The 27,641-nt window shown below is 47.1% G+C and overlaps 1 protein-coding gene across 4 annotated transcripts in view; it reads right to left on the bottom strand.

Moving 5' to 3' along the window:
- RPP40 (ribonuclease P/MRP subunit p40) overlaps positions 1–26,850 on the bottom strand; it is a 44,724-nt gene extending 17,874 nt beyond the window's left edge. For 3 of the 4 annotated variants that reach the window (XM_024738567.1, XM_024738552.1, XM_024738576.1), the window contains exons 1-2: positions 26,575–26,707; positions 25,244–25,374 (exon numbers count right to left, since the gene is read on the bottom strand). The gene's annotated coding sequence lies outside the window, so the exon portion shown is untranslated. Of the gene's footprint in view, positions 1–25,243; positions 25,375–26,574; positions 26,708–26,804 lie in introns of those variants that run through there. The other variant, XM_024738559.1, reaches the window with a different exon arrangement.
- Positions 26,851–27,641: the final 791 nt, after the last annotated feature.

Raw genomic sequence — 27,641 nt, 5'->3', positions numbered from 1 at the left:
CTTTTTATTGGAAAATGGTACAGTAGTCCCTCCCACCCTTAGCTGTGGTTTCGCTTTCAGCAGTTTCAGTTACCCATGGCCAACCACGGTCCAAAAATATTAAGTGAAAAATTCCAGGAATAAAAAATTCATGTTTTAAACTGGGCACCATTCTGGGTAATGTGATGAAATCTCTCCTGTCCGGCTCTGTTCCGCCTGGGTTCCCCCGCCATGGACATCGTCTGCTCCTGGCACCCAACCGTCCACATCATCACGGCTGAGAATCCAGGATCACTGGAAGCAGATGATCCTCCCCTGACATATGGTCAGAAGGTCAGTAGTAGCCTAATGCTATGTCACAATGCCTATGCCATTCACCTCACTTCATCTCGTCACCCAGACACAAGAAGGGTGAGTATAGTACGATAAGATACATTGAGAGAGAGACCACATCCACATAACATTTCTACAGTATACTGTTATATTGTTCTATTTTATTATTGGTTATTGCTGTTAATCTCTTACCATGCCTAACTTATACATTAAACTTTATCATAGGTGTGTAGGTATAGGAAAAAAATCATAACATATATATAGGGTTTGGCAGTATCTGTGGTTTCAGGTCAGCGAAGAGCTGCGATGCAGTGGTGCAGACTGTGTACTGCAAGCCCTACAGGCAGGCTTCACAATCCACGTGATCTTTCCTGTGTGTTCTCTTCTCCAACCAACTGCACAAACGGTGCAGATTTCACATTAAGTAATAGAAAGAAATGGGAAATAACCGCAGCACTAGGACGGTGCCTACCAGATGAAAGACAGGAAAGAAATGGTAGTTTCTTTTCCTTGTTTTCCTGCAGTGGGTTAGAAAGGCACAGTTTCCCTAGAGAATGTTGACTGAGACGTCGCTCCAGCACAAGGAACCAGGGCTAAGGAGCAGCTACTGGCAGCTGTATTTATGAGCTGCCTGAGCTGATTTATTATTTTATTTAAAGTTATTTATTTATTTTTGGGTGTGTTGGGTCTTCATTGCCGTCTGCAGGCTTCTCATTGCGGTGGCTTCTCTTGTTGCAGAGCACGGGCTCTAGGCACCCGGGCTTCAGTAGCTGTGGCACTCGGGCTCGGTAGTTGTGGCTCGCGGGCTCTAGAGCGCAGGCTCAGTAGTTGTGGCGCACGGGCTTAGTTGCTCCGCGGCATGTGGGGTCTTCCCGGACCAGGACTCGAACCCGTGTCCCCTGAGGCGGATTCTTAACCACAGCGCCACCAGGGAAGCCCTAATTTATTATTATCACGATTACGTTTTGACACATCTACTCGGTACTTCATGGGTGTGAAGCCCTTAATAGCAGATCTGGCTACAACAGTGGTTAGCTGCACAATATAGCTGAATTCGTAGACAAGTATTTGGAGTGACTTGTCAGGGGCTGGTAAGTAAATCAGTGCCAAGTGTATGTAAGTAGGTCTCCAGGCCCAAATTCTGCCTCGTGACCACACAGTCCACACCACAATAACCACACTCCCTGAGCGTCTGAGGGCACTTGCGTATAGAGACATTCACACCAGCAGAGCAAACAGCGTTCTTGGTGGGGCGGGACACACTCGGGGTGTCCATGTGGCCCAGGTTCCAAAACGGAGTGGGGTGACAAGGCTGCTGTCCCTGGAACTCAAAGCTTTAACAAAGGTGGTAAAGAAGTGAGAAAAGGAGGAACCTGCTGTTTCCTCACAGCCTCAGGCCCAGCCGATCTCTAGTCCAGACAGGGTGGAGAAACAGGATTTGCCCTAGATAAGGATCTGCAGGAAGATTTCAAAGCAGCCGTTTGAGCCCCGGAGAGGGAGCCACGTGGGTGAGGCTTCATCTGCAGAGTTGCCAGGACGGCCCTGTGCAGATGTTCGTGATCTGATGGAAGGAAGTGAAAAGTGTTCCTTCTGACAACATGTCAGGGCCCCTGCTCTAGAATCTGTGATCGTTCTGTCCAGAATAAACGTCCTTTCGGTCACCAGCACAGCAACTTGGGCTTCCCCTGGGGCTAAGTGTAAGCCCTGCATCCAGTGAGTTACAGCTCAGAGGGACCAGGCCCAGTAAGCTCCCCACTGATGGTCACGTGACATAAATAATGCCGTACTTAGCAATCCTGGACGAAGGTAACCGTCATGTTGAAAAAGCATGTGCATCTTCTAAGTTGTCATAATATTTTGGAAAGCAGCCTTACAGAAACCTATCTGTGGGTAATTCCCACTGATGGTAAGAAGTCACGTTTCCAGTTCCTTCCTGATGCTGAGAATTGTGAGTTTTTTGATCTCTGCCAATCTGATCCTTTAATATGTATGCTTTTATATTTATTTCTTATTAGTGATGTTTAAAATCTTTTCCTATTTTAATTAGAGTTTTAAATTTCTTTTTGAAAACTGCCTGTTCTTGATATTTTTGTATTAGAGTATTAATTGTTCCATTACTAATTTGTCCATCACATACATTGCTTATATCGGAAATATTTGGTCATGGTGCTTGACAACTAATAATCATTAAACAATTTTTATCACAAAGCATAAATCGTGGCATTTTCTTAAACAAGCGGACATTTTTTTTTCATGGTTAACCTGAAAATGTGTGCAAAATTGTTCTACCTGATACTTGTTTTTTAGAACCTGCTCCTTAAGCTGTAGGAAGATCACTGCACCTTACAGTAAACCACCAGAAATGCTTGTGGTTCCTATTTTTCAGCAACAGAGTGAGTCTTGGGCTCCTGAAGCTTGGAGGGAGGACAGAGCGGAACGCAGCCCCTTCCCAGGGAGGCAGGCAGAGCAGCTGGGGTCACACGAGTCCCCGTGAGTCCCCGCCTGCCGCTGGATGGCAAAGGGGCAACACTCAGCAGACCTGTCACGTGCACTTAGCATCAAGGAGCAAAATTAAGAATGCATCACTCTGGTAATTTCATTAGCCGTAATATTCAATCTGGAAACATATTTGCTTTAAGTACTCTAGAAAGCAGTACGTCAACAATTCCTGTCCCCTTTGATGGAGGGAAAAAAAAAAAACCCAGATTTTGAGACACCCACCAGAGAGGGTGGCCCAGGTGGCTGAGCAGGAAGACCTTGAACTCACCTCCTCCCACAGACACATCAAAATTACAACTACTTACAGAGCAACTATCTATGAGAATGAGATGAAGACCAGTAGAAAACATTTCCCACAACTAAAGACATAAAGAAAGAACCACGGTGAGATGGATAAGAGGAGATGCAATATAGTCAGACACATGCCCCAGTTTTCAGAATTGCAGAGGTTCTCCCACAAGGGAGAATGGGAAGATTTTCAGAATTGAATGGGAAGATTTTCAGAACTGCAGAGGTTCTCCCCAAGGAGAAAGGGGTCCAAGCTCCATATCAGGCTTCCCAGCCTGGGGTTCCTGCTTGGGGAAGATGAGCCCCCAGAACATCTGATTTTGATAACCAGTGGGGCTTATGTTCAGGAGAGCCAAAGGGCTGTAGCAAACAGAGACTCCCCTCTTAAAGGGCGTGTGCAAAATCCCACACACTCCAAGTCCCAGCGCAGAGGCAGTAATCTGAAAGGAGCCTGGGTCAGACCCACTTACTGATCTTGGAGAGCCTCCCCGAGAGGCAGGGGCCAACTGGGACTCCCCTGGGGACTGAAATGTAGGGTGGTTAGAGTGTGTTTGAACTGCAAAAACACAAACGTGTGTTGTCTAAACATGCTACTAAACGAGTGGGTCACTGAAGAAGTCAAGAAATACCCAGAGACAAATGAAAACGGAAATACAATGACCCAAAATGTATGGGATGCAGCAAAAGCAGTTCTAAGAAGGAAGTTTACGTCATTACAAGCCTACCTCTAGAAACAAGAAAAATGTGCTATAACCAACTTTCCCGTGCAGAGGCGATCATGCATTTGTTTTTGTAAAATAGAGATTACACTCTATGCTTTTATACACCCCTTTTTAAATAACCAGTGCTACTGCAATCACTTCAGAATTCTTTGAAACAATTTCAGTGGCTATATAATATTAAATCCAAAGAACATGTCATATCATAGGAAACAAACTTATGGTTACCAAAGGGGAGAAGGAGAAGGGAGGGGCAAATTAGGAGCATGGGATTCACAGTAACACACCGCTATGCATAAAATAAACAAGGACCTACTGTAGAGCACAGGGAACCATACCCAATATCTTGTAATGACCTATAACGGAATATAATCGGCAAAAAAAAATCACTCTGCTGTACACCTGAAACTAACACAATATCGTAGATCGACTGTATTTCAAGAAAAAAATATAAAAACATGTTATACTTTACTTCCCCATATTCACTGGGCATTTAGGTCACTTTCCAACTAAATTGATATTTATTTACGCAATTATTCGATGAACATTTGTCTGACTCACCAGACTGCAAACTCTTGTGTTTGTTTCGTCACTATTACATTCTTACCCTGTGGCAGTACCTGGACTATACCAGGGAGACCACAGAATCCGGTGAACGAATGTGCCTATGCTTCGATTCTTGGCTCAAATCACCCTCAACCACAAAACATTCCTGATCTACCTCAATTGTACATTGTGGTCTCTCTTCTGAAATTTCCTTGTGGTTCTTTTTCTGGAACTCCCTTGCAGGAAAAAGAGAGAAATGCTGTTTCATGAGCACTGTTATGTGCTGGGTATCGTGCTGGTCCTATTCAAGGAGAAAGTCCATGCCCCCAAAGGGTAGCACCTCAGCCTAGAGGGCATGCTGAAAAACCCACCACGAGGGGCTTCCCTGGTGGCGCAGTGGTTAAGAATCTGCCTGCCAATGCAGGAGACAACGGGTTCGAGCCCCGGTCCGGGAAGATCCCACATGCTGCGGAGTAACTAAACCTGTGTGCCACAACTACTGAGCCTGCACTCTAGGGCCCGTAAGCCACAACTACTGAGCGCTCACGCCACAACTACTGAGCCCTTGTGCCACAACTACTGAAGTCCGTGCGCCTAGAGCCTGTGCTCTGCAACACTAGAAGCCACGACGATGAGAAGCCCATGCACTGCAATGAAGAATAGCCCCCGCTCGCTGCAACTAGAGGAAGCCCGCGCACAGCAACGAAGACCCAACGCAGCCAAAAATAAAAACAAATAAATTAATTAAGAAAACCAAACAAAACCCACCACAAAATCTTCAATCAAGGGACCTTCCAGAACTCTCTGGTGGCCTCACCAAGCAGTCTGACTCTGGACAAAGCTCAGGTCCACCCCGCCTGAGATCTGTCCCCTGTGCCTGGGGACGGTCTGAGAGGACAGAGGCCAAGCACACGGGGCTCAGGGGATTGGCTGTGGTGACTGAGCCCTGGGCAGGGAGATGTGAGCTGGCATCTCAGGAGTGGATGCCAACAGTCTGACTTTACCGAAGGGGAGGTTAGAAGAACTTTGTGACAGCATCTGCAAAGAGAGGGAAAATGTGAAGGAGGAATGCACGAATGATAAGTCATTAGCTCATCTGGAGAAAGTGAGAAGAAAGCGGGATTCTGAGACCTTCTTGCTTATTCCCAGAGAGACCTGCCCAGAATAAAAACATCACTCCCCAGCCCTCAAACCACAAGCCAGGAAGAGAGGTGTGAATCATCGCACACCCAGATCAACACAGGCCTTCATTTCCTTCCCCCTTAAATGACATTTTTTTTTTTTTTTGGCTGTGCCATGTGGCTTGTGGGATCTTAGTTCCCCGACCAGGGATCCAACCTGGACCCACGGCAGTGCAAGCACCGAGTCCTAACCACGGGACTGCCAGGGAATTCCCAAATGACACTTTTAAAACTAGTGAATTTCTCAGATTTTTAACCTCACACATGGGAGACACAATGTTTCAACACTAAGAGTTAATCGAAAATAATGCAAGGTTTTACTTCCCTTCACATCGTAAATTTTGAGTAGCTCTATTTTTTTGGTGCAATAATGCACATCTTTAGGCAGCTGAGCAAGTATTTAATTACATTTTATTAATGATTTTAGGAAAATGATATAGCACTTCTTAAGGACGAGTGTGTGAAAGACTTAGGTGGGAGAGGAAAGATGGTGGCTGGAGGTTGCAACATCCAACCAGATTTGATTTTAGAGATAGGATAACTTTCAAAATTTAAGCAATTTACACGACAGACTTCCATATGGATGAAGAATGATTCTGGAGTATACACGAAACGCAGAAGACATCTACCTAATGGAGATGAAGTAGATACAACAAAGGTTAGTACAAAATCTGCTCTCTATACATTTCCCTTTCTGAATGCTGTCACCCACCACCCCTGCACCGTCCTAACCTTGGCTCCTTCAAGGCACCGAGGCCGGATCAAGTGTGACAAGAGGGAACGATAAATAAACACAAGAACTCCACCCCAAACACACCCCACACTCCCACCTCCATTTGCTCACACGGTTACCTCCCTTCTGCTCAAGTCCAAGTCCTCCCCATCCTGAGAGACGTCCCTTAAAGGCGACGTCTACAAACTCAGCAAGAACACATGAAGACTAATGCACACTCCTATGTGATCTGTAAGAACCTTTCTTCATACAGGATCTTAAAGTACATTAGCATCATGAAAACTGCAGATCACGTGACACTGAAATTAATACTGACGTCAGAAGAGTAACTGGGGCAGCGATGATTTTGTACAGGTGACCCAAGAACAGATGCTCTATGAAATCAGAAGAAACCTGTTCCTTTTCCTCCCTTTGAAGCCCAAGCGTGGGTCAGATTCTCCAGGAAAGACCTACACTTGCTGATAACCCTGACATTTATAATATGGATGAGAAATGACCCTTAAGTAGCTTTCACTAAAAAATTTAGCTAGTTTTCCTCTGAAAACCACCATTCTTAGAAAGCACAAATTTCTCAAGTGTCGAGGGACCAAAAGATGTACAATTACTTGCCAGTCAGTGTTTCCTATTTCAATCAAGAAGTCCTTTCTCCCAACCAACGTTCCACCTGTAAAAATAGTTGTTGACTTTAATAGCCATGCCAGTCTCTGCAGTGCCTTAAGAGGTCAGAAGAATGCAAAGAAACGAGAGAAGAAAGGGCAGATGCTTTCCAGCCATCAGGTAGAGCTGGCACTCTGAGAGCTGAAGGGCTTTCAACACCCAGCACACAACAGAGGAGCTGTGGGTAACACTGAAGTTGTCAACTGGTCACCTTCTTTCACTCTCCATTTGTGGGTCTTCTCATTAGTGCTTTGCAGCTACCTCCCTCCAGCCTGCCTCTAGCTGTGTAGATCTTGGGGAGCAGTGCATCTTCAGGGAGAATCAGAACTACGAGACCTGCCAGGCAGCATCCCTGCCACTTGGGTGCCGACCGGCCATCCCCAGCGTATACTCTGAGCACTTGTTTCTCAAGACACTCAGGTGAAAATCTCCCCAGACCACCTGGAAAATTGAAGGCTTTACCCTCTCTAAAGATTCACAGTGGATATTTGCATCTTCTGAACCAGTTTGACCCTAGGACCTATTTATCACGTGGCACTTATTAATATCCAAGCACCTTGTGTCCTACAGAACATCTATGGAAAGCACTGAGTTCATGCAACTGAAATCTTCTCAGTTAATGTCTATGTTCCGGGCAACACAGGAAGGCACGTGGACCTGCTGTGTGCCTCTGCTAGACCCCAGCAGCCCAGAACTTACCTCGTCCACCCTACCTTTCCAGATGAACAGAATATTGTTTTCACTACGCACACAGCTCACTGCTAAATGCACTCCTGACATGTACATTCTGCTCTGTCAGGGCCGGGTCTCCGAAGGTCCCTGCTATCCCGTCCTTCCTCAGCCAGCTCACTTCCACCCACCCACGCACTCAATCCTCACTTCCTTTAGGAAGCCTCACCTTCCCTCCACTCCCCGCAACCTCCCAAACCCCCAGGCCGGGTTCAGGGCCCAGCCTCTTCACTTATCTGCACCATGCACCAAAGTAAAGAGACGCTTCTTTATTACTTGCTGGGTGCTGGGCACGTAATAAATACTTGCGAATGAATCTCCAACTAATTACTGCTCCTGGAGGACAAGCAGTATATCTTATCAGCTTTCTAGCTCTAGCACCATCCAAGCACATAGTAGCTGCCCAATAAATACATTTGTTTAACATCCATATTTACGTACCCAGCTCCTAATATTCCCTCAGGAGTCAAAATATTAACGGCTTGGATAAATTAACTTGTACAAAATAGGAAAGGACTGGCCAGGGGAAAGGGGCTCTTCCACTTTAACAAGTGACTTTTAAACAGACAGCTCAGGCCGAAGGCATCACTCCATGTCTGCTCTCCAGCTGGTACTCGGAGAGGAGCAGGGAGGCTGCCCTGAGCCACCGCCCTCCTGTTAGATCTGGATCAGGCTCCCCCTAATGCTGTGACTCCTGGGGCGCTAGAGCACCCCAGGCCTGCAGGGCACTGTCCCCTGAGCTGAACAGGGCTCCGTCACGCTCAGCGATTCCAGCACTCTGGACAGCTCCATTTCTCTTTCAGGTTTTCAGGTAGAATTTGTGCTTGGGGCCCTGTCCTGCTTGTGCAGAGAAGGACTCAGGGGACTGCAGACAAGTTAATTCACAAGGAACTCTGAAAAGTGCTGCCCACCGTGGCTGGTTGTCTCATCTCTCCCACGACTGAACTGGCCACTCGAGAGACACAGTGTCACCAACCAGAGGCCACAGCCCTGAGCCCGGGAGGCTGTGGAGCCCGAGGTTTAGGGCACAAGCTCACAGGCCGGGGAAGGACTGCAGCTGTGGTTGGGTCGGCTGAGGGCGGGGCTTCATGGGGACGGTGCAGCCCTCCAGCTGGGGTGTCCTGTAGCCCAGGAGCAGACAGGTGGTCATCACTTCGTCACGCTCAAGCCCATCAGTGCGTCCTGGACCGATTCCCACGTGTAGCCCAGGCACAGCACTGACTCAGTCTGCCGGGTCCTCCAGTAGTTGGGGGGTGTCTCCCTCAATGTTGTGTGTCCGAGAATGTCTATTTCCCCTTTACTTTTTTTTTTTGCGGTACGCGGGCCTCTCACTGTTGTGGCCTCTCCCGTTGCGGAGCACAGGCTCCGGACGCGCAGGCTCAGCGGCCATGGCTCACGGGCCCAGCCGCTCCACGGCATGTGGGATCTTCCCGGACCGGGGCACGAACCCATGTCCCCTGCATCGGCAGGCGGACTCGCAACCACTGCGCCACCAGGGAAGCCCCTCCCCTGTACTTCTGAAGGACAATTTCACTGGATACAGAATTCTAAGTTGGTGAGTTTTTTCTATTTTGCTTGCATGATTCGTGAGACAGATGGAATTTTACCTTGTCCCACTAGAGGTAAGGTCTTTATTTCCCTGCACAGTGTTCTCTGAGTTTCCTGAATCTGTGGTTTGGTGTCCATCATTAATTTGGGGACATTCTCAGCCATTATTACTTCAAATATTTCCTCTGTTCCTTTCTCTCTTCTCCTTCTGGTATTCCCATTATGTGTATGTTACACCTTTTGTAATTCTCCCACAGTTCATGGATATTCTGTTCTGTCTCTTTCATGCTTTTTGTAATAGGGAAGAACAAATCTGACTCCATAGTAGACCTGTTTCTTTTACTTTATCCTTTGTGGTTCTATTGCTTTCGCTACAAGTTAATTACTAAAGGGCTGTTGCCTATTACTTAAGGTATACAGAATGGCCCATTTCCTGGAACCTGGCCTCCCAAGCCTGACTGTTAAGCCAAAACACCTTTGTTTAGCTCACAGGAAACATCCTGACAAGGCCCACCTGTGAATGCCTGCAAGAAAGAAGAAATTCCCCGTCTGCTGGCTTTCCAAATAAAGCCACTATTCCTTGTCCCAACACCTCGTCTCTCGATCGATTGGCCTTTCGAGCGGTGAGCAGTGCAAGCTTGGACTCGGTGACATTTTTTTCTCTTTGATTTTCAGTTTGGGACTTTTCTATTGATGTATCTTCAGGCTCACTGATTCTTTCCTCTGCCATGTCTAGGTTATAATGAACCCATCAAAGGCATTCTTCATTTCTGTTACATTGTTCTTGATTTCTAGCATTTTCTTTTGATTCTTTCTTAGAGTTTCCATCTCTCTGCTTACGTTACCCACCTGTTCTCACAAGTGTCCACTATCTCCATTAGAACCCTTAGCTTATTAATCATAGTTATTTTAATTCCTGGTCCAATAACGCCAAATTTTCCACCATATCTGAGTCTGGTTCTGACGCTTGCTCTGTCTCTTTAAGCTGCGTTTTTTGCCGTATAGTACACTTTGCAACTTTTTGTTGAAAGATAGACATGATGTCCCGGGTAAAGGTAAATACGCTTTTAGTGAGAAGCTTTGTTTGTATGGCTAGAAGTTAAGCTGTGTTTGCTCTTTGCTGTAGTTGTAGGTGTTAGGGGCTAAAATTTCCTCTGTGTCCTTGTTTTTGTCTCCCCTATCATCTCTGGGGTTTCCTAGAGTCTTTTTCTTAAATACGGTTTGCAGTTCTTTCTACTATAATCTCCTGTGATTCTACAGGAGCCCTTGGATATGGTGGTGAGGTGTCTATCAGACCTCACCATGCAGTGAGCCTGTGCCTAGGGCTGTGACCTGCAAGAGTGCTTCTCAGCCGACCACTCCACTCCCCTGTCCCCACTCAGGGGACACAGGAGGGTAGAGGAGGCTGCAGTTGGGCATTTCCCGTCCCCCAGGACTCTGAGGCTCTGGTAATTCCCAAGGTGGTTGGGCTCTGGTGAAAGTTTCCTTGAGGAAGGGCTTATGATATGGCTTATATTAAAAAAAAAAAAAGGTACAAGTGAACTTATTTACAAAACACGAGTCACAGATGTAGAAAACAAACTTATGGTTACTGGGGGGGAAGTGGGGGTGGGGAGGGATAAATTGGGAGACTGGGATTGACACATGCACACCACTGTATATAAAAATAGATAACTAGGGGCTTCCCCTGCCCGTGCACAGCAATGAAGACCCAACGCAGCCAAAAATAAATAAATAATTTTAAAAAATAAAATAAAAGATAATAAGGACCTACTGTATAGCACAGGGAACTCTTCTCAATATTCTGTAATGATTTATATGGGAAAAGAATTAATAAAGAGTGGATAGGGACTTGCCTGGTGGTCCAGTGGTTAAGACTCCTCGCTTCCACTGCAGGGGTCACAGGTTCGATCCCTGGTCGGGGAAATAAGATCCCGCATGCCACGCGGCACGGCCAAGAAAATGAATAAATTAATTAATTAAAAAAAAGAGTGGATATATGTATATGTATTACTGATACACTTGGCAGTAGAGCAGAAACTAAGGCAACATTGTAAATCAACAATACTCCAATAAAAATTAAAAAAAAAAAAGAACAGAATGCTCTGGGCTTACTTCCAAAGGGCTACCCCTCCCCTCCCCTGTGGAAACGTGGAAAGCAAGAGAGAGTTTTTCTCTAATGCTCAGCCTAACAGCCAGTGGGGATCCTGGAGGTGGGCTCACAAAAGTGTGGGGCGCCTTATGTAAGACTGGCCTCTCTTAATTTTTAATTTTCAAGCTTGTGTGCACTGAGCCTCCAGCAACTTGCCAATTAACATTTTCCTTCTCCAGTACTGGCTCTGGTGCTAGCTTCTGCGCTGAGCTACGATTCCTGGTAGTCCCCTGTCCCCAGTTTTGGAGGTAGCGGTTTGCCCTGGACTTCAGTTCTCTGAGGAATCCAAGAAAAGCTATTGATTTTCAGTTTGTTCTACTTTTTTCCTGCTGTGAGGACAAGAGGGACAGGTCAGGCTGGAAACCAGGAGTCTCATTTAGTTTTTTCCCAAGTTTTTTTTTTTTCTATGACAAATGCTGCTGCATCCTTACATATGTCTTTTGAGGCACATGGGCCTGCAGTTCTGTTACACCAGGAGTGAAATACCTGCTCCTAGGATATGCTGATTTTCAGATCTACCACACAGTGCCAAACACAGTAGACTCCCCCAGCTGTCACTGAGACCCCACTGCTCCCCAGGCTCCCCAACACTTGCTGCTGCCAGTCTTTCTAATCTCAGCTGTTCTAGAGGGTGTGTATAAAATCTCACTGTGATTTTAGTTTGAATTACATGATTTTGTAGAAGTTGAAGACCATTTGGATAGCTTCTTTGGTAAATTACATGGTCAGGTCTTCTACCCATTTTTCTATTAAATTGTGCCTTCTACTTATTGATTTATAGGAGTTCATTACATATTGTGGACATGAGCCCTTTGTCAGTTTTGTGTTGCCTCTATCTACTCCCACTTGGTGATTGTCTCTTCACTCTCTTAATGATATCTTTTAATAAACAAATTCTTAATTTGAGCGTAGTCCAAATTATCAGTCTAGGGGACTTCCCTGGTGGTCTAGTGGGTAAGACTCCGTGCTCCCAATGCAGGGGGCCTGGGTTCCATCCCTGGTTGGGGAACTAGATCCTGCATGCATGCCACAATTAAGAGTCCGCATGCTGCAACAAAGATCCTGCATGCCTCAATGAAGACCCAGTGCAGCCAAAATAAATAAAATAAATGTTAAAAAAACAAAACAAAACAAACAAAAAAACAAATTATCAACCTCTTCCCATATAGCTGCTGGGTTTTTTTGTGTGTGTGTGATCTGTTTAAGAATTCTTTCCCTACCTCTAGATCATAAAAGAAATTGATCTTAAGAAAGTTTATTTTTTAGCATTCACATTTAAAGCTACATTCTTTCCAGGGACTTCCCTGGCGGTCCAGTGGTTAAGATGCCATACTTCCAATGCAGGGGGCGCAGGTTCGATCCCTGCTTGGGGAACTAAGATCCCACAAGCTGCATGTTGTGGCCAAAAAAACCCCCCAACAAACAGCTACAAGCTGCATGTTGCGGCCCAAAACACCCCCCAACAAACAGCTACATTTTCTGAAATTAATTTTTGTGGATGATATAAGATCGATTTCAAGACTTGCCTTTTTACATGTGGCTATCCAAATGACCCAGCACCTTTATTTTGTTTTAATGTCTTTTTATCACTAATCTACAGTACTTCCTTTGTCATATATCATATAGCCACATGTGTGGGTTGGTTTGGGGGCTCTGGTCTTTTCCACAGGTCTATTTTTTATTCTTGTTTCATTATTACTGCCCTAATTGCTGTAGTTTTGTATTGCATTTTGCATCTATGGAGTAGTTTCTCTTATTTAGTTGTTCTTCTTTAACAATGTCTTGGCTTTTTTTGGCCCTTTGCAGCTCATAGAGATTTTAGAATCAGACTGTCAACTTTTGTTTTTAAAACATTGCTGGGATTTTCATTTATTTCGTGTTAATTTTAAACTAGATTTTATTTTCAGAATGGTCTTTTTCTGTTTCTGATTTTTTAAATTATAATTATATTATTATGATGTTTTACGGTGATGACGCAGGATTGGTAACTATCAGAAAGCAGGGACAGTATTTTGTATAATCTTTTAAGTGTTAAACGTGTCCTACAAGAAGAAAGTCCTTTCAGATAACGTTTATAACTGGTCATTACAATAGATTTGTTAGGCTAACCATCCAATCAAGATTGGTGGGTCAATCTGGCATTTTACAGGAATCTCCAAACCCTGGGAGGGAGAGATGGAGCTCTTGATTATTTCCACTGAAATAATGATAGCAGGATTCTCAAACTCCCAGAGGCCTGTAGACATGTTCTCAATGAGCCCAGGTTCCTCAAAAATACCTTTAAATGTCTTATTTTAGATGATAATCTAAAAAAATTGAGATATATATATATTCTGGATCTTTTAGGTGACCTTTATTTTCATAACCAAGTCGTGTAATTTCTATGCCCAAAATTATAACAAGGAAATCCAGAAATCCATATGTAAAGGTTTTGATGTTTCCCTATCAAGAGTCACAGATTCACCAAAATCCTGTGAACCTCACTTCACCTGGCTGACCTGAGACAACTACTGGATGGGGCTTCAAGTCTCCCAGTGTTTTCTGTATCAGTGAGCTGCAGAACCACCTACCAGACTTTAATAGTGGTTGACATTATCATTATTTTAAATACGAGGGTAGATTACCGCAATATAAGAGAAAATATGGCTTCCAGTCTCACAAATGTACAAGCATGACAAATATTTTAATTTCTACATAATAAATGTGTTTCCTGAGACCGCCACAACCGTCCTACCAGAGCAGGCGTGAAGCTGCCCACACACTGCACTCGGCCTGTGAGCCCATCAGGGTCCAAGGTTGAGCTGGACATAGGAATGGCCTCCTGGAGACTCTGCCTGCTGGTTCACTTCCAGGGGGACAGGGGGTCAGACGCCTCTTCTCCCCATGGAGCTGCCCTGTGGCCCAATAGCCGGGTGCCCACCCTCACTGTGGGGATCACGACCCGTCTACACTGGGAGCAGTTGGGGTGGGAGTGGGGAGGGGCTGTATCTCCTAATTACACGGAGATGCGTCAGGGGCCAAGGATGGGGGAGACTGGATGAGGAAGCAGAGTAAACAAACTGGGTCACATACAGAAGCAGAGTCGGCGACAGCTCCGAGGTGTGAATCTGCCCACTTTAAACGAAGTGATACCGATGAGTGGAATGTCCGGGAACAGCCCGAGGTTTATAAGCTCTCTCTCTGTTTTTAAAATTAATTATTTATTTTTGGCTGCGTTGTTGGATTCTTAACCACTGCGCCACCAGGGAAGTCCCTCACATATATATATTTTAAAGCAGCAACTCATTTATTTAGATTAAGGAAAACAAATGAAAATAAGCAGAATGTTGCAGACCCACTTATTCAGTGTTCAGTGATATCAGACGTCCTTAATGTTCATCCATAAGTAATTCTGATAAAGGACCCACTGGCGGTGCATTTAGAGGTTGCATATATGAGATCTGTCTGTTAATCCCTGAAGGCTACACCCAAACATTTAGAGCAGCTCAAAATAAACAAGCCAAGTAGGCAAGTCTCAAAACTGGAGAGGTGATGTGCTCCAGAGACCTGGACCACAGGGGCTTTGAAAGGACGCTCCTTGGAACGATCCACCTAACCTTCCAGGTGTCAGTGCTGCCTCTGTGGCCTGAGAGAGGAGCGTCGCATGTCCACAGGCCTTCTGAGGAAGCAGCCGTGCCTTTCCACCACTCTGGCTCACAGGGGAGGTGCTGGGCCCACGGGCAGCTAACTTACAGGATGACCTCCGTCTTAGGAGGTGGACTGGGGCGAGGTGTCTGCCTGGCAGGAAGGAGAGAAACTATCTGAAAGCAATCGCCTCCCTTCTTTGTGGGGACCTGAATGTGAGACCTACAAGGACCCTCAGCCCTTGCCAGTCTGCAGGAGCATGAAGGAGGCAAGGAGAAGAGGGGCAGCAGTGACAGGTCAGGACGGCCCACGACCAAGCAGAGGCTGCAGGAGCCAAGTCCCCACGACAGCAGCTCCCGGAGCAGCAGACGCCCGCTCACGGGGAGACAGCCAGTCGCTGAGTCCCGGAGGCGCTGTCCAAGGCCAGAGCCGGCTGTGCACAGACAGCCTTCCTTCCTGGCCCCGACGGCCTGATGAGGCTGTTTCTGTTCCTCCCCTTCCAGCTTCCTTAGCTCACCTGGAAGAGCCTAATTAACACAGGTGTACGTTGAGCCCTCTCTGGCTTCAATATTCGAGATTTATGTTGAGCACAGTAAAAACTCGCTAACTCAGACTGACCGCTCCAAACTCCTACTTATTCCATTTGGATTGAGCTGAAGTTTATTTTCTCAGCAAAATTTTATTACAGAGAGCTCAAATTGAAAACAGAGGGCAGAGCAATTATTTTAGATATTTCAGAGAACAAGCCATTAATTTAATATGTTAATTTCAAACTATTTTATCTGTTTATTAAAAATTTATGACCCGGGAACTTCAATTAGGTAGAATGAATAGATATTGTTAACCTTTATGCTTTTCTTTTCAGTGAATATGTACTGATCCTCTCTATGGGCCAGGCTCTGTGCTAAGAACCAGCGCACAGAAGCATGGAGTCAATCAAGTATGGCATGGTAGTATGTGTTACTTTTAAAAATAAAGTAAAAGTACACCATAAGAAATATCTTTGATTGTTGGTTTTGGCCACCCATCTCTCTCTCTTTCTCTCTCACACACACTCTCACACACACACACACACACACAGAGGTATATAAAGGGCCTCGCCCTGCAGCAGCTTACACACTGGTGGGGGAGACAGTCAAACACGTGCATGAGCATCCTGCTGAGATGCTGCTGAGACAGAGGTGGACACGGTGTGTTAACAAGCCCAGGGGAGGAGCATCTCCAGGGTGGGATCCAGAGAGGGCCCCTGGGGATGACTGGAGCTGAGCCTCCAGGGTGAGTCTAGGTGGCCTGGTGGAGAGGAGGAGAGGGCACCAGGCAACCACAAAGAGTTCAGCGGGCCTGGAGCCCACGTGGCAGGAACAGTGAGAAGCACGGTCGACTCTCTGTACCGCAGTCGTGTTCCGTGAACTTGCTGCCAACCCTGGAGGGTGAAGGCTGGACTGCTGCTCCTGGGAAGTGTGGAGTCTGGTTCCTGGGAGCCTCTGGTCACATTTTGTCAACCAAACCTGGTTTGTGTTCTCCAGGCTCGTGCGCCAGGTCTTCAAACAACAAGGCCGGGGCGGCGTGGACCAACTGCTCCTTCGCCTGGATGACACTCAGCGGGTGTTTCCATCCGCAGGTGTAACGTTTCTGCCAGGTCACCTGGAAACATGAGTCAGCCACCACAGCTCCGAAGGCTGTGGTACGAAGACGCCCACAGCCGTGTCCCTGTGGCCGTGACCGTCTTCGGCTTTCCTCACGATGAATTGTTTTAATCAGTTGTCACCTCACGAATCCACAGATTTAGCCACCTTTCCATCTTTTCCGTCACTTCATCATGCACTGCCTTTAGTGCTTTCTGGACGAGCGTCATTACAGGAAGCCCCTCTTCCTCTCTGTGGGTGTGCTGTGCTGTTGACTCACCGGCCTGACCTCACAGCCTCACAGCACTGCAGCTCACGCTGAACGAAGCTCACCTTACACACCCATTTTATAAGGCAGGTCACAGCCTTCCTGCTCTTAGGGACACTGGACAGGACTTCAGCCCTAGGCCTGGGGGCCATTTAAACAGCAAAATCACCCACAAAAAGCACAAAAATACAAAACACACGGCGCTGGCTAGACAGTAGAAAGGACAGCTGTTCACAGCATGAGCTGTGAGGTCTGAGGAGCTGCCCGAGGGCCATTCTGGTCCGCAGGCCCTGGCGTGGGGCTGGGCATGGGGGGGTGAGGGAGGGATTGGGGGTTGAGGACCACCCCCAGGCTCCTGTGCTGGGCAAGAGAGCACGTAGGGCAGGGGTCGAGAGTTCTGGCCTTGGAGCGGAGACGTTGAGCGCACGTCCGACGCACCACTCACTTGCCTTAGATCTCTCCCTAACTTCTCTGCACGTCACTGTTTTCACCTCTCGTGTATAGCTTCTGTGCGACGGGACAATAGTACCGCTCGGAGCTGCTCTGAGGTTGAAATGAGCGCTGGTGCTTTTCACTTAAATAAGGAAAGTAGGCAAAGGGGCCGCATTTGGGGTGGGGGGGGACTCCCGCTGGACACGGTAGCTGGACGTGCCTGTGGGCATCTGTGCGCCACACCCGGTTGGCCGGTGACATGACCCTGAAGCAGAGATGGCAGCGGGCAGGGGTTAGCAGGTAGGTAGCTGCTACCGCCATGAAGACTGGGTAGCTCCAGCATCACAGGTCCAAGCTGACATTTAAGAGGAGCGCCCGACAGAGCCGGAGAAAGAGCAGCAGAAGAGCCAGGGGAGGCTGGGCAACGGGAGGCAGGAGGGAAGAGCTCCAGGAAGAAGGGTGCTGAGTCAGGGCTCCGCGCAGCACAGCGCTTTCGAGCCAGGAGGGACCCACGAGTTCTTGCAGTTGAATCCCCTAATCTATCCTGATGAAGAAATCGAGATCCAGAGAGGTGAAGTGAGTTGCCTGAGGTCACACTGTGATTTTGTAGCAGGAGAGCCTAATTCCTAAGGAATAATAAAATACTTTTCTTTAACAAATATTCTCAATTCAAAATTGTTCCTGTCGGGCTTCCCTGGTGGCGCAGTGGTTAAGCATCCGCCTGCCAATGCAGGGGACATGGGTTCGAGCCCTGGTCTGGGAAGACCCCCAGGCTGCGGAGCAGCTAAGCCCGTGTGTCACAACTACTGAGCCTGCGCTCTAGAGCCTGCGAGCCACAACTACTGAGCCTGCACTCTAGAGCTCATGAGCCACAACTACTGAGTCCGTGTGCCACAACTACTGAAGCCCGTGCTCCTAGAGCCCGTGCTCTGCAACAAGAGAAGCCACCGCAATGAGAGGCCCGTGCACCACAATGAAGAGTAGCCCCCGCTCGCCACAACTAGAGAAAGCACGCGCGCAGCAACAAAGACCCAACACAGCCAAAAAAAAAAAAATTGTTCCTGTTAAGTCACGCTGTACTTCTTCCCAATTTGACAAAATTAGTGAGATGTTATTGACGTGAGAACAGCTATTGACCTCTCCATGTACTAAGGAGCTGTATAGTCAACCAAACTGTGCCTCTTAGATCTATTTACAGTGTACATTTAACAAATCATGCTCTAAAACGTTTAAAAACTTTTAGAGCCTGTGCTCCGCAACGGGAGAGGCCACAGCAGTGAGAGGCCCGCGTACAAAAAAAAAAAAAAAAAAAAAAAAAATTTAAAGTCATAACTCATGTTAAAAATCAGACAACAGATCCAAAATGGAGTTACTTATGCCAAGCCCCACGTCACCAAACAGAGACTTAATCACAATTTCCCCCTCTCCCAGAAATGGAATTTCGACCAATCAGAAATCACCTGGCCAGCACCACTTAGGTCATCTGCCTGACAGACCCCCGCCATCCCCTAAAGGAAAGTAACCTTACAATAAGCAACCGCACTTTTGGCCTGGTATAATTTCCTTGTTCCCGCTCCCTTCTGCCTTTAAAATCTCATTTTGTGCAGCTCTTCAGAGTTCCTTTTTATCTGCTGGACTGGATGATGCCCAATCCATGAATCATGGAATAAAGCCAATAAAAATTTTAAAGATTTTATTCAGTTGAATTCTGTTTTTAACACTCAAACTGTGTATTTTAATATATGTAAATTATACCTCAATAAAACACAGTTTTAAGACAGAGCAAATGAAAAGTTTAGCTGTTTAAACAAAAAAGTAATTATTTTCTAAGGTGTTTTGTATACAGAGACCCAAGGGATTGAAATACTGAATATCTGGAACTCGATCCTTCTTGCAGCTTTGAGGAAACCACTTATGCCGCATTCTGGCTTTTGCTTTCCCTCACCGTGAAGCAGGAATCTCATCTTCCTCATGGTTTATAACACACAAGAAATTCCTGAATAAAAGCATTAAATACTGATTATTGTCTGGTGAATATTATCTAACCACATTTATAAATAACAGTCAAGTTGGAATAACAAATTATAGCCCATTTGAAAGTATATACAAATTTATGCATGTATCAATATATACCAGTAGGGAGAAAAAGCCACAATTATCAATGAACAAAGAGAGAAAATCTCTTTCATAGAGAATTACTGCGATCGATCAAAATAATAAAAAAATTTTGCAACTGATCTTTTTTCACTTAATTGTTTAATGTCATTTGGGCTCTGCCTAACTCATATAAAATTGAACGTGATGTAAATAGTAGGAAACTATAACAACGGCTGGCTTTTGTCTACAGAATAAGGAGAACCAAATGATGAAATGGTCCTGAAGATAAGACATGTCATTTATTCAAAAGTCACTCTGCTTCAGGAATCCAGGAGTTGCCGTGACAGAGCTTTGCATTTCTAGAGTCCACACAGCTACGAGTCAGGGTTCCTCAGTCTCAGCACTACTGAGACTTGGGGCATCTGGATCATTCTTTGCTGTGGGGCCGTCCTGTGCATTGTACGATGTTTGCAGCACCCCTGGCCTCTACTCGCTAGAAGCCAGTGGCACTCCCTACCCCAACCGGTGACAACCAAAAGCATCTCTAGACATTGCCAAATGGCCCCTGGCGAGGACCACTCCCACGACAGCGTTTCTGGGCTAGGGGGGACCCACTTCTACATGTACTGGGGACACAGGTCCATAGACAGCAGAGAGTCTGTGCCCAAACTGGCACTTCCCAATAGGTGGGCACATGCAGCAGCCTCCTCAGTGCTTGGACCCCCCTCCCCTTCCCCAGGCAGAAGCAGAGGCACAGGTGGGGCTGTTTGCATGGCACCTGGCAGCAGCTGGGGTCATGGGCAAGTCTGGTCTGTTCAAGGCACTGTCCCTCCTCCCAGGACCCTTGACTCACCTCCCTATGCCCTGCAGCTGGAACTGGAGCTGTTTGTCCCTCAGCTCCTCAAACTAATTACATAAAAAGTTTTCTCTATGATTAGTTAATATTATAAACATGTTGACATTTTGCTAAACAAACAAAAACCTGATAAAAGATAGCCTGTCTTTGAGTTTTCTATTTTCATATGTACAGAACTTGAAAATTAGACTGAATGCACAGAGAAACAAAGAAAGTGGTATCACCAAGCCGGAAGGGGTCTTAGGGCTGAGCTTCCAACACAATCACACACATTTCAGTCTCGGTGGCTGCCCTTGAGGCGATTGGTGCCATACTGGAAGCGCAGACGTGGAGAATCTCTGTCACCACAGCAAGCTGTCAGATGCACTGTCTCAGAGAATACCTAGGTCACGGGCGTTATTTTAGTTTATAGCTGAGCCACTAGGTCCTAGAGGATGTATAAAATAATCTACCTAAAGAGAAGCCGTGAGCTCAGGGCAGAACCAACACTGGCGACCAGACCAGTGAAGTTCACTCCTGGGCCCTCTCCCGCGGGCCGTCTCACATTCCTCACGGGAATGCCTCATGAGGTTTTGGTCTTGTGGCTTAAAAACTGGGGTCAGTGGGAAAACAATCGCAAAGAGTTAAGAGGGTGGACCAACGCTAAAGTTTTACTCCAGTTCAATAACCACATGCCAGTCTGCCTGCCATGTACTAGGAACCCTGTCCCAGTGGGGGACACAGACTGAAAACCACTCAGCATCAGTACCAAGCAGTCAGAACATAGCTAAAGGTAAGCACAGGGCCCTGCCTGGGATGGGAGGGGCGGGGAAGAGTGGTTAGGATGGAGGTGGCATCAGAGCAGAGAAGGCGGGAAGGTGCTCAGGATGGAGGGAGCTGCGTGCCTAAGACACGGAGGACCAGACAGCATGGTGGTCTGGGCTGTTTCCGTGACAGCGCCCAAATCTACATCTCAGGACAGACTGCTGCCTCTGTCCGCTGGCCACACCCCCCCGTGGAAGTCCCACCTCAAGGCAGCCCTCCCTGCACAGACGCCCCCTCTCATCCCATGGCTCCCACTCAATCTGCTTCTCATCTTCTGTACTCGCCCTGCTCAGCGGCACTCCTGTCCACGCAGGCTAACACTTCTGGAGCCTAAGAACCAGACTCCTCTCTCTCTCATGCCTGAGATCCAACCTGTCACTAAATTCTATTCCTTTTCTTTGAAAGCTCTAGAATCAAAAGGGTTTCCCCCCCCCCACCCCACACACACACACACACACACAGGGAAGTTGCTGGCTATAATGCCCTATGGGTCAATGGTGGCCTCTGTGTTTTGGGATAAACACCCCAAGGGCATTCCCTTCCTTTTCATATACAGAAAGGAAAGAGGGAATCTGATAAATGTGATTAGAGCCTATGTAGTCCTATTCTTCCCATAAAATTAGGTCAGGGTCATTATTCTTTAGTAAAACATACAGAGGTTTGGCCATAAAAGAGAAATTTGGAATCCAATTAGAGCAATAACCAACTAGCCCAAGAAAACCTCACAGTTGGCACTTAGTTTTGGGTTTTGGGAAACTTAGGACATTATGAAGTCTATCCGGACCTTGGTTTAGCCCTTGTTCTGATATCAGATGCCCTAAATATGGAATCTGGTTTCGGGCAAACTGCAGTTTTCCTTGTCGATGTTATGTCCCTTTAAGGCTAAAAGCTTTAGCAAGTGGCTGTAGTCATCCTGTGAGGAGGCTTGAGGAAAGCGAAGAAGCAAATCATTCCACATACTGCAACAAAGCAGAACCTCTGGGGAACTCTGTATCATTCAGATCAACCTTTAGGATTTGCAAAAAATACGAAGGGCTCTCAGTAAGATCCTGAGGGATTACTGTCCAGGTGAGTTGTTTTTCTTCCCAAGTGAAGGCCAAAAAGTGTTGGCTAGCTTCCTCAGCTGGGATACTAAAGAATGCACTGCATAAACCAATTACAGTAAAGAATGCCTTCCGGTGGGAATGGATGTTAGTAATGTGTGCGGGTTAGGGACCACAGGGTGTCGAAGGATAACAATGTTGTTTATTGTTCTGAGGGCCTTGACTAGCCTCCACCCTCAGCCCTTAGGTTTTCTCAGCAGTAAAATGGGAAAGTTTCAGGGATGAGTAGAGGGGACACTGAGCCTTGTAGTCTTCCATTATGGGCTGTATGACTTGAAGGGCTTCTTTACTTACAGGTATTGAGTAATTCCAGGAAGAAGTTTTGAGGGATCTATTTGAATCTTGATGGGAGGTGCGCTGTGAATTTTGCCAGTATCAGTTTGAGATTTTGCCCACAAGGAGGGTGGTAGCTGATTCAAAGGGGACAAATGATCAGTGTTTCCAGAATCAGCTCTAGCACCAACAGAGATGGAGCAAATAAAAGATGTCAAAGGGTCATTTAATTCACCTGGTTGGCTGCTTTGATGACTGCCGTCAAGTTCTAGAGTTATTTCCCCCTTTTGGAGAAAGAAATTCCGCCATGATACTTCTCTAAGGAATCTCAGGCTCATAAATGGATAGGGGCAGAGGAACTAAGCAGAAGGCGTGTCTATCTCTCAAAGGGCCTAAACAAAAGGGAATAGGTTCAGAGACAGGAGCCTTTTGAGGTGCATTACAGATCCCCACTACTGGAACGGTTTTAGCACTCTGAGACAGGGGCTGTTTTGTAGTAGTGAGGTTGAGCACTCTGGCTCTAGTGTCAGTTAGGACTGGAAGAGATTCAACCCCAATCCGGAGAACTGTTTCTCCAAGCCAATTAAGAGGGAAGATTGGGAAGAGCCTCTGTAGTTCCTTGAGTCATTCACAATCAGGAGGATGTTGGAAAGGCACGTTAGAAGGCTGAAGGTGCCTGAAGCACTTAAATTTGTAAAAATCTCTTTCCCAATGTCCTGGCTCTTTGTAATAACAGCAGAAACTAGGAGGGTTTTGTTTTTGTTTAGGGGCCTTTGTTTGCTTCAGTTGAAGATTAAGACTTTTGGCAGCCTTCCTTTGAGGAGACGCATCCAGCATGAGAGAGCTGGTTGGCCAGATTTACTAAATCTGCAGTGGCGGGTTTCCCACTCCATTCTGGTGCTTTTTACTAGAAGGGAAAGGTCCTGTTTCAGCCCATTAAGAAACAGAGTTAAAAGCTACCCAGGTGGAATCAACATCTAAAGAAGACCAGAATTTTCTTTTAAAATAATCTGAAGTTGATGGTAATAGTCATGAACAGATTCATCAGATCTTTGTGTGCAAGCCTGAATTTTGCTCCCATCAACAGTCTTTGGAAAAGTCCTAGGAATGGCCTGATAAAGTCACTGAGTGATTGCCTGAGTCTGATCATATAAGTACATGGCCAGGTCTCCCAGTTGTAATTCTAGAGATCTTTCAGGACTCTGCCAATTAGCGGCAAACTGAATGCTGGGCCTGGCTTCCCTGACAAGCATATGAACTAGTTGAGATAAGCCGGAGAATCCAGGTTGATAGGTTTGAATGACTGTGTGAAATCCCTCAGCAAATGTGTGAGGATCTTTGGTTACTTTAGGAATATCTTTGACTGTGGCTTTAGTCCAGGGAGGATTAAGAAATTAAGGGTTTCAAAGAAATAAACACTTGTTGCACCAGGCAGTGACTCCCATCGAGTATCTCTCAAGATAGGAGACAACTACAGAAACGCCACCTGCGTTCAATAAAAACTCAACCTATACCATTTGCTGGGAATGCCCAGACATGGTAACTCTTTCTGTAATTCATTACCGTTTAGTGTACGCGCATTCACGCTCATGCAGTAACTCCGAAGACTTCCTGTTATTTGAGTATGGGCAAACAAACCTTTAATATTCTCTGTGCCTAAGTTTCTTCACCAGTAAAATGAGTATTAAAAATCCTGCTTTATTGCGAGAAAAAAAAAAGAAATGAAAGGTTTAGCCTCTGAATTCTCAAAAGGCTGAATTTTAAAGGGACAGGTTCTGACCAGTTTAGAGGAAAAGGGAGTGGAAAGAATTTCAGAGAAAAAGGGAAGTTGGGCAAGAGAATTAGTCTGGGGGGAGCAGAGGGTGTAGAGGAGGGGCAGGCGGCAGAGAAGGGCAGAAGGAAGACGGTGCTGGGGGGCCGCGCCTGAGGCAAAGAAGCCGAGGAAGAGCCTGAGCTTCAGGAACCACTTTATCTTTAATTGTCTGTTGGCCTCAGTTCATCTTAACATCTTATTTTGCAGAGAGGCAACTTTAGGCTCCTAATAACATCTGGAAGCCTCAAAATGCCAACAGAGGTAGGTGTTCCATTCGGTTCTGGAAATTTGAAAACTGTGGTTGTCCAATTCAGTTTTAAGAAAAGAAAGTTCGGGGATTTCAAAAGTTCCGCATAATGGCTGCTGAGATTCTAAGTTGCCTTTGGTCGGGTGAGTCCATTTAGTTAGAAAAGTGAATGAGGAAGGACCGCGATTTTGAAACGTAACATCAGACAGATATCAGGAGGCTGTTCGTAGCGCCGAGGAGCACCCTCAAAATATTTGAATAACTGGGATCCCGTTTCTCAGAGGTAATTTTTTGTTTGTTTGGCAGGAGTGACTTTTTTTTTTTGTCCGCGTGGCTCGCGGGATCTCAGTTCCCCGACCAGGGGTTGAACCCGGGCTCTCGGCAGTGAGAGCGCCAAATCCTAACCCCTAGACCACCAGGGAACTCCCAAGACTAATTTTCAAACAGCCAAAACAGCTCAAACAGCCCACAGGCCTAACACCAGCCAGTGCTAAGGGGACAGTCTGGTCCCAGAGGAGCCTGGGCAAAGGCTCCTCAGCCTGGCTCCCTAGAACAGACCGCGTTCCATGGATCCACCCAAAAGGCAAGCCTAAGCCAGTTGGAACAGTAAGTGTCAAATGAGTACTTGCATACAGAACAAGGCCTTGACCAGAAAGGACCAGCTTTAGCATCCATCCCGAATAAAACCTGGAGAGCTTCCGAACGCAAAGAAGCTGGGACCCAGGAGAAAGATGTACCTTCAAAATCCAGGGTCGGTGAGAAAAGCAGTGACAATGAGCTCAAGGTGGGCGCCGCACCTGTTTGCTCAGCAGCCCAGGAGCTGTCGGGGGTCTTCTCTGGTTCCTGGATGGGTCACCGAAATGTTGACCTAAAGTGAAAAGACCGCCAGCAAAGACGGGTTTATTCGGGATCAGCAGAGTTGCAACTCGAGGTTTCAACCCTGGCGGCCACGTACGAACCCCTGTGAGGCGAGGGAAGGAGCCGCCTTTATAGAGGGTGGAGGATGGTGGGCGGGCTTAGTAAACAGAGCCCCTGTTTCTTATTGGCTGAGTCTTGGCCAGAAAGAAGGGGAATCTTTCTTCTTTCCCCCTTGGGCTCTGCTGTCCACGCAGGGGTGAGACCTCCCCCTGATGGTCTCCCGACTCTATTTAACTGAGGTTTCCATTCATTAATTTTTACCGTATGGATACCCCATATTTTGTTTATCCATTGGGCAGCTGGTGGCCATTAGGGTTGTTTCCACTTTTTGGCTACTATGAATAGTGCTGCTTGAACATTGCCGTGCAGGCTTTTGTGTAGACATGAGGTTCCCTCCTCCTGGGTATCCTGTCATCTCTCAGTAAGACTAATGAGTAAACGAAGACGTTTGCAGTCTCTCCTGCTATCAGGCTTATCCTCGCAATCCACTTTCCAACCTAATACTAGAGTTTTTTAAGCATGTAAATCTTTTAAGTGTGTAAATCAGATCTTGCTGAGCCTGTATTTAAAACCTTTCAACAACTTTCCACTGTACTGAAAAAGAAGTGCAAAAGCCTCCACATGGCCTACCTCTTCAACCGCCCAGGGTGGGCCAGGGTGCTTGCAAATGCCCATCCGTTTCCCCAACTCGATTTTAGGTAAAGTGAGGCTAGAGGCTGTGGTGCCACTAGCACGAGAAGTTGTCATCGGGGCTTTCTTGTCCCCGAGCACTTAGATGGGAGGGGCCAGGCTGCCCCACTGCAGACCCCTCTCCTCTCCTGGGGTCCCGCCTGAAAACTCCAGCCCCAAGATCCCAGCCTGTTAGAGCTGAAAGGAGCCTTGGGGAGAGTCCAGTCTGGTGATCTCCGAGCTGTGCTCTGCGGAGCCCCAGGGGAGAGGGGTCAGCCGGGGACAGAGGGCGTGAAGCTGAGTGGACAGGGCTCTGCAGGATGTGTTTCCTGCTAGTTTTTGTTTGAATAAAACCGCTGAAAGAAAAAAGGAATTTGAGAACAAATTGATTGAACCCAACCCTCTTCATTGACAGATGAGGAAACCAAGGCAAAAGAAAACTCAGCTCTCCTCCCAGCCAGAGTGGGGAACCTGCTCTCACCCTTGGGGGTCCGGTGTGTTCCAGTGTCCCTGCTTCCCGAGAAGGACGCCTGGAGCCCTGCCGGACAGTCAGCACACTTCGGAACTCAGAGGCAGCAAAGGGAGCAGTTAAGGACAGACGGACAAATGCTCGAGAGAAAATAAGACGCAAGTTTTCCATCCGAGGTACGAGCAGACGAGGGCTGCCTGGGGCCAGAGGGACAGAAGAGGAACCTCTCACTAAGGACTTACCAGCCCCGCAGCACAGGCAGGAAGGGCTGCCTCCAGCAACGTCGGCGCAGAGGATGAGCGGAGGCCTGGTCACGTGACCAGGCTCGGAGAGAGCGTTGGGGGAGGGGCGCCAGAAATGAACAACGCGGAGAAGGAACGGAAAGGCGGTGCGTGAGCGTAAAGCCGAGGCGGGGCTCTGCAGGCTGCAGCGGAGCTGGCGTCCTCCTCCCTCCCCCGCCGCAGCCAGAGAGCAGCAGCTGTTGCGATCCAGCTGCCATTTTTCAAACCAATTAAGGAGCCCTGTTACTGCTCCCGGGAGGGAGTGTGTCTGTGTCTTCTGAGTCAGCAGCTCGGACCGGGGCCTCTGGGGACAAGCTCGCAAGGCCCTAATCGTCCCCTCAGAGTTAAAAATAACCAGTAGCAAGCCACTACTCTTGACTTTACACTGCCGCAGGGGGCGGAGGTTGGCGGCGTCTCTTGCCACAGAGGTTTTCCGTGCGAGGCGCCAGAGAGCGGCAGCCCGCCGGCAGCACGTTTTCCTTCCCATTCGCGCTCTCCTGCTTCAGGTCCCCGTCCTGAAGTCATCCATCAGCTGTCCCACTTGCCAGAAGTAAGTGACACTGGGCGTGACATTACTGCTTTCCAAAACAAAGAAGCCCAGATCTCTCTGGCTGAGAAAAGTTGCAGAGCCCTGGTTCCCCTGCTTAAACCTGAAACAGTCACTCGGATAAGACCGTTGAGGGGAGGGAAAACTGTGAAATAAAGCATAGACCGTGAGCCGAACCACCCCTTCTGACTGGTCTGCAGTCCGGAGACCAAACCGCTGTCTGTTAACTGTTTACTTTTCCTCCAGTTTGT

Source organism: Neophocaena asiaeorientalis, unplaced genomic scaffold (genome assembly GCF_003031525.2).
Source record: "Neophocaena asiaeorientalis asiaeorientalis breed wild unplaced genomic scaffold, Neophocaena_asiaeorientalis_V1.1 scaffold307, whole genome shotgun sequence".
Taxonomy (NCBI): domain Eukaryota; kingdom Metazoa; phylum Chordata; class Mammalia; order Artiodactyla; family Phocoenidae; genus Neophocaena; species Neophocaena asiaeorientalis.
The sequence above is the reverse complement of the archived record's forward strand: the minus strand, read 5'-3'. Positions and strand labels throughout refer to the sequence as shown.